Genomic DNA, 9459 nt, shown 5'->3' with positions numbered 1-9459 from the left:
GCAATTTTAATGGAAAATTTTACCATTTTTAATTAAAGGCCAGATGGTGCCTATAAAACTCAGCTTTGACTAAAGAAGGGTATATAACCCTCAGAAAATTTGACCTTAGAAGTGCAAAAAAGCCCAAAAAAGTAATCTGGAAGAGGTGGCTGTTGAACATGCACACACTTTTTTTTGCGCCCATATAATAAGATGCATGTCTAGTACCTCTGGCAGTTTGGAATGCCACAGAAACTTAAGAACAGCCATCCTGGATCAAACCAAAGGTCTCTCTTTCTCCAAATGTGGCCAAAAGCAGGTGCAGAGCGATAGCTATAAGAACATAGCAAACATGGTGATACTTCTCCTAAACCCTATCTTAGCCCCTAGCACTTTGCAGCTCCAGGCTTTCCCAAACCAGGCATAATCTTTATCTATTCAATATCCTTCATTGAAACTCTTCCATAAACCTACCCCATTTCCTCCTGCATGCACAGAAGCTGTCTCATGCGCAGTGTCTTTCAGTAAGATGCTCCACAGATCTGCAACCTGTTGTAGAGAGAACCCCTTCCCTCTGTTTGTTTGGAACCTTGGCACCTCTTATCTTCATTTTATGTCAGCTATGGTAGTTAGAAATCAGCCTAATTATATGCCAAAACCCACCTTCTTCTGCTCCCCTCTTGTCTGAGGGGCTTAATCAATGTACCTCCCTTTTTCTTCCGTGTGCCCACATAAAGGAGTATTTTATTCTCTTCATGTACAAGAAGAGCAGGCACAGTCTACATACTAGAAATGTGGTCCTTTTCCCGGTAAGCTCCTTCCTTCAGCTTCAGTGGATTTTTCACACAGGCCTTAGATTGCCCAGCTGAGATTCTGGCTTCCCCAAATCTCTTGTGCTCTGCAAGGTGCCACCCACTGAGTAATGATGTGTCTGGCATCAGGACACCCACAATTTGAAAGGGCCATGCTATCACTGCTCGTCCACTTGACCACTTCTTCTGTCCATGGGCCAGACCTGCCATTTGTGGTCATGATGTGAAAGGTGCTGTGGATGCAAGTGGAGCCATCCTGCTGTTGCGGAGGTATGAGCACGTTGGGAGCCAGGCTGGAAGGTGGGCAAAAGGCAGCTGTGGCTAGAGGGCTTGAAAGGGGAGAACAGGGTGATGAACTCTACATCAGCTCTTTTCCCGCACACATAACATAGCATTTCTGTCAAAACAGATCTGTGAGTATTTCTGATGAGTTTGGTTATAAAAGGAATAGGATATAGAAGCGACTAAGTGTGCCCATTTGGAAGAAATCACTAGCATGTTATTAAATATTTAACCTTCCAAATTTAATTTGTTAAATCTGCTGGGAGCAGTTTCCAGATTTCTTGCAGTGTGCTTTGGGAGCAGTTCCAGGTCAGCAGGGACTTTAGCCCTGCTTACCCTTACTCTGGGGCAGAAGGAACAACATACAGTGATGATGGTTTTGACTTCGTTTTCAGCTCTCACTTCTTAGAAACAACGGCTCAGCTCCCCAACCGGTTGTAAATCCAAGTCTCTGCAGTGGAGCTATTCTGATTTACACCAGCTGAAGGCCTGGCCTCTAGTTCAGAAGAAATGGGCTGCCAGTTTAATTACTTCATCCCAGGTATGGCATTAATAATATGGGAATAAATTTAATGCTGCTAAGTAACAGCAATACAGAGGATTTTGTCATATGCATGACAATTAATGTGTGGTGCATGGTATTTCTGCTTCTCCTGAGTTCCCTTTTAAATGATGCTTCTTGTGATTTGAATTTCAAAGAGTACTTCTCCTAGTATTTCTCATTATTGATGGTGACTGTTCGCAGGAGCAGCTCAGTGCTGCTTTGTTGGCTCATCACTTTTGATTCCATGCCCAGATGCTAAGGACAGAAGCATGCGATTAATTTGGAAGCACAACCCTTCATTGATTTCAGTCGGGAGATTTTCCTTGAACACCAAAGGCCTGATCTGTCCCTGACTATCTTTAATATTGTGTTTACATGGAAAATGCCTTCCTTTTCCACTATAGGTCTCTTTTGTGAGAAGGGATCTCAAAACTCTGCTTGCCTATAAGGATATACAAAAAGACCAGCAGAGAACTGTAAGCTATAGGTGATCCCCTCACTGTCGTGGGGAAAAAGGAGATCTGATTTTGGGGACATTGATGAGCAAGGTGAAAAGGACAAGCAGTTTGGGATCCAGACCTCTTCCCATGGACAGGAAGGACAAGAAACAAAAAATTGCCTTTTTTTCAAGATTGTTCCTTTTTTCCCTGGAATGATAGGGGTCTTTGAGGGTCCAGACTTCCTGAAGAGCTTCCCTGCACCCATCCCTACCCCCCCCCGATGTGCCTTGAGCCTGAAAGCTCTGGCTAGGTTAGGACAAGTGGAGTATGCCCATCTCAAAAGCATCTCCATAGTCAGAGCAGGGTGCCACATGAGCCATGCCATGAGCTATGGCACTCTGAACACAGCATGCAGATGAGTCCCTCGTAGGCTTCCTGCATTGCACAGGGCAAGCAGGGAATCGCTAGAGCACCTCTAGGGTATTTGTTAGGACATTTTCTTTGTGAAAAACCTGTCCTCTCTCTTTAACAGTTACTCCAGGGGACAAGAATCCCTCATCATATATAAAAGGCAGGTAAGCACATGAAAACTAATAAGAAATATAAATTTATGTTCCCCTCTGCATTTTAAGGTGGCATCAGTTAATTTGATGAGCATTCCTGGCAACTAGGTGTTTATCAGCCAGACAGATTAATTCCTTTAGTGAATCTAGTAAAATGGTTGTGAGACCATTCATTAAGGAGTATTCAAGCCACCTCTCCTCAACTACACTACTTACTAACCATAATGTCCTATCATTTTGGCCTGTCTCAAGTTTGCCCTTCCACAAGTTTTCATATCAGCGTCGTTCTCCTCCCCACCTGTGAAACCTGATCATTTCTCATGGAGCTATCCGTAACTTTCATCAGCTTCTCACTCCGGTATTTCTCATGTTCAGCATCTTCTCTCATCATGTCCAGCAGTTTCCCGTGGTCTGTCCAGGTAGCCAAACCTGAAACCAGGTCCTGTCATCTGCCTGCATGCCTTAACAGGTCTCGTCCTCTGCAAGCTCTTGGCAGACATCCTGAGGAGCAGTGGGGCTGCGTCCTTGCCACGGGAACTGCAGCAGGAGACTGGAGGTGGTTATCTGAACTTCTCTTTATTTTCATGGCCTGTTAGTGCAAAAACGAAAAGGCTTTTTCATTTGTTTCTTGCCAACCCCAAAGCACTTTCCTAATGTTACAGGACAAGCACTGACTAGTTTCAATCTGCAGGATGACGGAGAATTTGGGAACCATCATGTCCTTCATGCACAGCTGCTGTTGAGGCTTCTAAGCTATGAGGTTTTACCCACACTATGTAGGCTGCAGGCAGCAGGAAAAGGGCCTGGCTCTCTCCTTAAATCACAATTGCCAAGGTGGAAATCAGACCCAGAGGGCTCAGCTCGGCTCCCTAACTATTGGGGCATCCTCCTGCCTCCAGCCACTGCTCCAGAGAGGTACAGCTCTCCCAGATGTCTTGTGCCGAGTCCATTGACACTGCCTGGATGACACAGGGCTTCTCCACAGGCCCGGGCATCTGTCTTTAAGGGGCTGAACCAATGTGACAATCTGTAATTCATTTAATTTAACTTAATGTCTGCCCAGTTAGACATCAACATGCCTATATAAATCTAAGTCTGAGACCTCCAGTGGGACTAGGTGCCTCCCCGCACCCCTCGCTTTTCCTGTCCTGGCTACTTAAAGTATCAGATCTTTGGGGAAAGGGCTGTCTCTTACCATGTTTATATACATGTCCCTACATACTGGGAGCCTGAGCAATACTGTAAGACAAATAATGGGTCAGTTTTCATGGCACTCAGTTCCAAAGAAGTGTCTGACTTAAACAAAGCGGTCATGCTGCAGTTTCACAGTGGATGAAAAAGTATTTAATGTGAGATGCTGAACAACTCAGGAGATCCCTAATCATATCCAAGGGGAACCTTTATCATCTCAGATATCCGTCTGACTCTGTTCAAGGTCTGTAGCACCTAAATATTGTCACCAAAGACCGGTTCCTTCCCTTATAAAAAAACACAAGGTGGCCTTGGCATGTTTCCTGTCTGACAGATGGCCACATCTCAATTAGCACTAACCTATGCCTTTCCTGGCTACCTCGGAAGGCCAGCAATGCAAGGCAGCACAGAAATTAGACGGTTCCCTCTCCCCTGGAGCTGTCCATACTGGTCAAGGAGCTTCCTTATGAATAGGGAGACATTGGTGCCAGCGCTTGCTGTAAGGCTTCCTGGAAGAATCCCAAAGAGTTCAAACATGAGAACTGCATGCAGTGAGACGAGGCACAGATGGCAAAATAAAAGCAATGCGATTTTTTTTCCAAGCTTCTGAGTCTCTCAGCTCCCGGGCAGAAACTGGGCCACTTTAGCTGAATTCATGTAACTCGTCTAGAGCAAAGGAGATACAGACAACCCCTTCCAGAGACTGGGCTGAGGACTAGTGTATGTAAAAAGATGGTCCTGTCTCACTTTTGCTAACAGGTCCTTCCAAATTAATTTAGTACCAGATGTAAAGTCCTACACCCTGTTTACTTCATCCTCCTAGCAGATGATATCTAGCAGCCACACTTCCCCTGTGCAGGTTAGGCAGTGATTGCGTTTAAATTATTCCTCTGTTGCAAGCGTGCATATGCAGTTTATAAGAGTAAACAACAGTTCAAAGCAATGAAACATTTGATTTTGAGCTAATCTACACGGTTCACTCAGCCAAAAAATTATATATTTTACCTTTCCACTTGCCATAAATACAGAATAAGGAAAAAAATGCTCAGCTTGGGTTAACCCAAGCTTTCATTTTTATTCTGGTTTCAGAACTACCAGCAAACAAATCAACGCAAACTTCAGCACCCACGCAGCTCAGCCATCTCAGCTAACCCTTTTTTCTTTCTCAGAAAGTTAAAAGCACTCCTGGCTATGCCTTTGGGGTCTGATCCAATTAAATGGAAAGATTCTTCTTGTCTTTGGCAGGAAGAGATTACAGATTTTGGGCTACTTCCCGATTGCTCTGTACCATCACTCTGAATTATAATCAAGAGAAATGTGGTTCATACCACACCAGTACCTATGGTGCCAGGATTTTCGACAGACAGAACCCTTATGTGCCAACCTGCAAGCCAAAAGCCCTGCACACTTTGGAGCAAAGGGTCCTAAAGCCCAGTTGTGTCCTCTAAAAGATGAACAATTTCTGCAGTCTTGTAGACCTGTTTTTTTCTTTTGGGTTTTGTTGTTTTTTTTTTTCCTGGCTCATTAGCACTGTAAATACAAGCTCTCAGCCCTTCTGTCCCGAAACCTTCTCCTTTCCATCCCCTCCATCTCCCTCTGCTAGCTCTGCACCACAAGAAGATCACTCCACAACCACACCCCCAAGTTGTTAAGGCTGAGCACATCAACTGGGCTACCTCACTTAAACTGACAAGCATTGCCATGTTAACTGGGGTCTGTTCCTGTTGAGCTTGAGATGACATCGGGGGACAGTCTACCACTCAGCTGTTGCTTTAGAGTCATTAAGTGACACTTTGCTTCCTCTGCAGTGAAGGATGCTATATCATGGACAAATAAGGAGCCATCCACAGAGCCAGCAGGAGCCTTTAGCAGAAAGCTTGCAGGGAAAGATTTAAGCCAGATTCTTCTGCTGGAAGAAGGAAGTTTCTCTTTGGTCATCTAGAAGGTCTGGGCTCCAGTCTTGTACTGGGAACAGTGAGAAGGAGCAGCACTTTTTCTGTCCTCTCTCCTTCTTCCTTCTCTGGTGATAGGTGGTGCTGCTGCTCTTCCTAGAGTCCAGGGATGCACTTGCAGGTCACTGTCTTTCCACTTTCCTACCCGGGGTATCCTGGGCTTGCGAGAGCATACACCACACTGGAGACCCTCAGACTTTGGACAGCTGAGGACCACAGCCTAACATTTCTCCCACCAGCTCCCATGAGCGTTTTAGCACATCAACAGATGTACCAGCTAACGATGCTCCCCAAATCCTCGTGGCTACCACAAAGCTTGCCCTCACTTCCTGCAGCATTTGACATGTGGTTTCCAGACGGGGACTCTCTCCTGCTCCCACACTGTGATGCCTCCTAGGTGGTTTTGGCCAGGAGGCTTTCAGAGCAGCTCTGTCTCCCAGGGCTCTCACAGAGTGACTGCTAACAGCGGCGCAGAGCATCCAGAGGAGCAAAGAGCAGGCATTCGATCAGGACTTTGTGACTCTCCAACCAGGTGCTGTTACTTAGAGTGAGTGCTTCCACTGAAGCCAGTGGTCAAATGCTTGGTCAGTGTAAGTCCTTGTAACAGCCCTGATCAGAGCAAGCAGCGGTGAAATTATTTCCCTGGAGCTATAATAATATATGTCTGTAAAGTTTCATCCCTTCCTTAACTTCTGCAAACCCCCCTGTTGCAGGAAAAGCTGTTTGTAAGTCTCTGGTAATTTCTGCTTCCAGGTGGCATTTCCTCTTTACATCCTGCCCTGATGGCTCTCAAATCCCTAGCTCCTCACAGGCGGCAGGAGACTGCGGGACCCATGGAGGCTCCCAGGGCAACCTGGGTTGCCCTGCATCCCTCCCATCTCTGCCTCTGCTCTAGGTGGCCTTGCCTCCCACTCCTCCTCTTTGCAAGGATTATTCTTGTTCTTCTTATTCATCAGGTCTTTGAACAGTAGCTTCTCAGGAGCTCAGGCCACAGCTGAGCCCTGCTTGGAGGCCCTGGGAAGCAATTACTTAGATATCTGTTCTCAAAGCAAGAAGGGGTCTCTGGCTGCTATGTAGTTTGTCCTAGCAGGCTGCTGGCATAAACTTAGAATAGCAAGCAGCTGCAGTGGGCCTCCAACAGTCATCAGACCCAAGGGAGGTGGACTTCTCCTCCTCCCCTCCCTTGCCTCTTTCAAACATGTCTTCATGCTGCTCTCTGTCACTGCAGTGCTTTGCGCTTCTGTCTACACAGAAGCTTTCGTACTGAGGTGCATCTGCATCAGCCCTGGAGGATGAAAAGTGCCTTTAGAAACAGAAAGAAAGGGTTAGTTACCACGGCTAGACACATAGCATGAATCTCCCCAATTTGTTCCCACCCACAGCTCTCACCAAGAAGCTGTGAAATGCTTGGGAAAATGCATTAAGGATGCATTGTGCATGTTTACCTGGTATTGAAGAGGACTCCCAGTGATGCTGCTAGATCTGAAGAGAAACCCCCAAATCACAAACTAGTCTGCTGCAATTCACCTCACCATGAGCCCCTTTCTATTGGTCTTTGAAAACCTTTCTCCAAAAATCAGCAGGGTACCAGGTGGACAATGAAAGCTGCAATTATCATAATCAAATCAGGCATAGTCATTAGCTTCCTAGCGTCAGGAATAGGCCAATTTATGGCAGGCTTAGTGCAAATAAGGAAGTGGCACGATTAACACTAGTTAGAACGCTGGTAAGCTCCTTCCTGGGTGGTTTTTGGCAAGAGAAGAAGTTGACAAGAAACAAGGGTGAAGTATGCTCTGGTCTGTAGCAACAGTTACAGCCCCTGTGGTTGTTGGATTGTGACTGCTCCACTACTTAGATTTTCTTGGTTCTGCTGCAAAACTCTACTAAACCAAATCAGGCCTGATTTCCTCATGGACACAAAGGCCCACGGTCTTCCCAGACCAAATGAAGAATGTGCTTAGTTTGGTGCAGGAAGAATAGGAAAGGTGGAGGAACAGTGTTAGAGAAAATGATTACTTCCCTGATGTCACTGAACCTCACCTTGATAACAGCATGGAAGACACTTCATTTTGGAAGTGTCAGAAGGAAACAAACAGGCTCACAGGATGTGGCTGCCTGGAAGCCAGAAAATTTGACTTGATGACCCAGAAATCTCTTCCCCACTCCATTCTGTATAAATGCCATTTTTTTCTTCCAAGAAAAAGATCTAACAAATCCTTTTGGAAACCTTGCCACATTTCCTCCTATTTCACAAATACTTGTGGTCACTGAGAAACTGTATTTCACCAGGAATTCACCATCTATCCAAGCCAGCTATATCTCCAATCAGTAGCAGTAACGCCTGATGACAAGAATTTGCTCTGTAGCAGCTAGAAGTCATTTGGTTGCAAGCCAGCCCCCCTACAATTTTGTTCCTGTACAAGCAGAACAGACAGTTTTTCCTGTAAGTATTACTCAGTAAAGGCATAACGAATGTGGTTTACAGGCTTCTATTCGCAACAAAGGTAAGGTGAAAAACACTTTGGAGAATCAGGGTGATCATAATTTGGGGCTATTTTTTCTGCTGATTACATATTTATTCTCTCCCGGTGCCTATTACATTAAGGAAGAAACTGTTTTCTGTAAGACACAAAACTTCCCTGAAGTCTGGAGCAAGTCAGGAATGAGCAAGGGACCAGATATTCAGATGGAGAGAAAAATCTTTTTCAAGTACCGCTAGGATATACTGAAAACAAAGCTAGAGTTTGGAAGAGAACTAAAATGTTGTGAAAGAGGGTCTGGAGGGATTTTCCACTTAAAGTCCCCAAGACAGGCTCAAGTTAGCTAATGCGTGTTTTAAATCTTGAACATTCTCCTTCAGCAAAGATTTGGCATGGGTTATTTTGGGAGTATGAATAACAACAAGCAACAAGCAAGCAGGGAGAGGAAACAGCCTTAACCCACGGAGAAAGGTGGAGGCAACCATTGTTGTATTTTTATGCATTGGGGCTACAAGTCCTCGTGTCTCTCTGCCCGCAGTGGCAAAGGAAAGCACTGATATAAACTGGGCATGTGATCTTCCAACAGCATTTTGAGCCATAGATGTTGAAGCATCTAGAAAGAAGCGGTGGCAGAGAAGCTTTTAGGCAAATGACTTGGCTAGCAGGCCTGCTGGGGATGGGAAGAGGAATGAATGAAGCCAGCCTGCTTACCCGTATTATGTAGTTATTAGGAAAGCAGGGAACACCCCTCAGTGCTGCAGCATGCAGCCCGGCGTGCTCATCACTACGCTAAAAAATAAAACACACAAATAAAATAAAGTTCTTCAGACCTGCTGGAGCTTCCCCACCGCCTTGGGGAGTCAAACTCGGTGCTCGCAGGTGCCTGTGTGGCTGGGGGAGCGGTACCGTGCCTCTGCGGCAGGGCATGGTCTGGGGGGCAGCCTGGCGCCAGGGAGGGGGTGGCGAGCGGAGCCGGTGCCCCCTGGAGGGAGGCTGAGCTCTGGTGGGTGGGGAGGGGTGGAGACCCCCTGGCTGGGAGGAAGGCCCAGGGAGGAGGAGGAGATGGGAGGCAGGGAGGGGAGGATTTTGCCGTACCCCCCCGGGTACAGGGGATGTGAGGCTGCTCCTGCTGCAGGAGCAAAGTTGGCCGCGCTGCCACGCAGGGCTGGGTCTCCTGCCTCCCTCCGCCTGCCTCCCTCCCTCTCTCCCTCCTCCT

The sequence above is a fragment of the Pygoscelis adeliae genome, unplaced genomic scaffold (genome assembly GCF_000699105.1).
Source record: "Pygoscelis adeliae isolate BGI_AS28 unplaced genomic scaffold, ASM69910v1 Scaffold118, whole genome shotgun sequence".
NCBI lineage: Eukaryota > Metazoa > Chordata > Aves > Sphenisciformes > Spheniscidae > Pygoscelis > Pygoscelis adeliae.
This window is presented reverse-complemented; position numbering follows the sequence as displayed.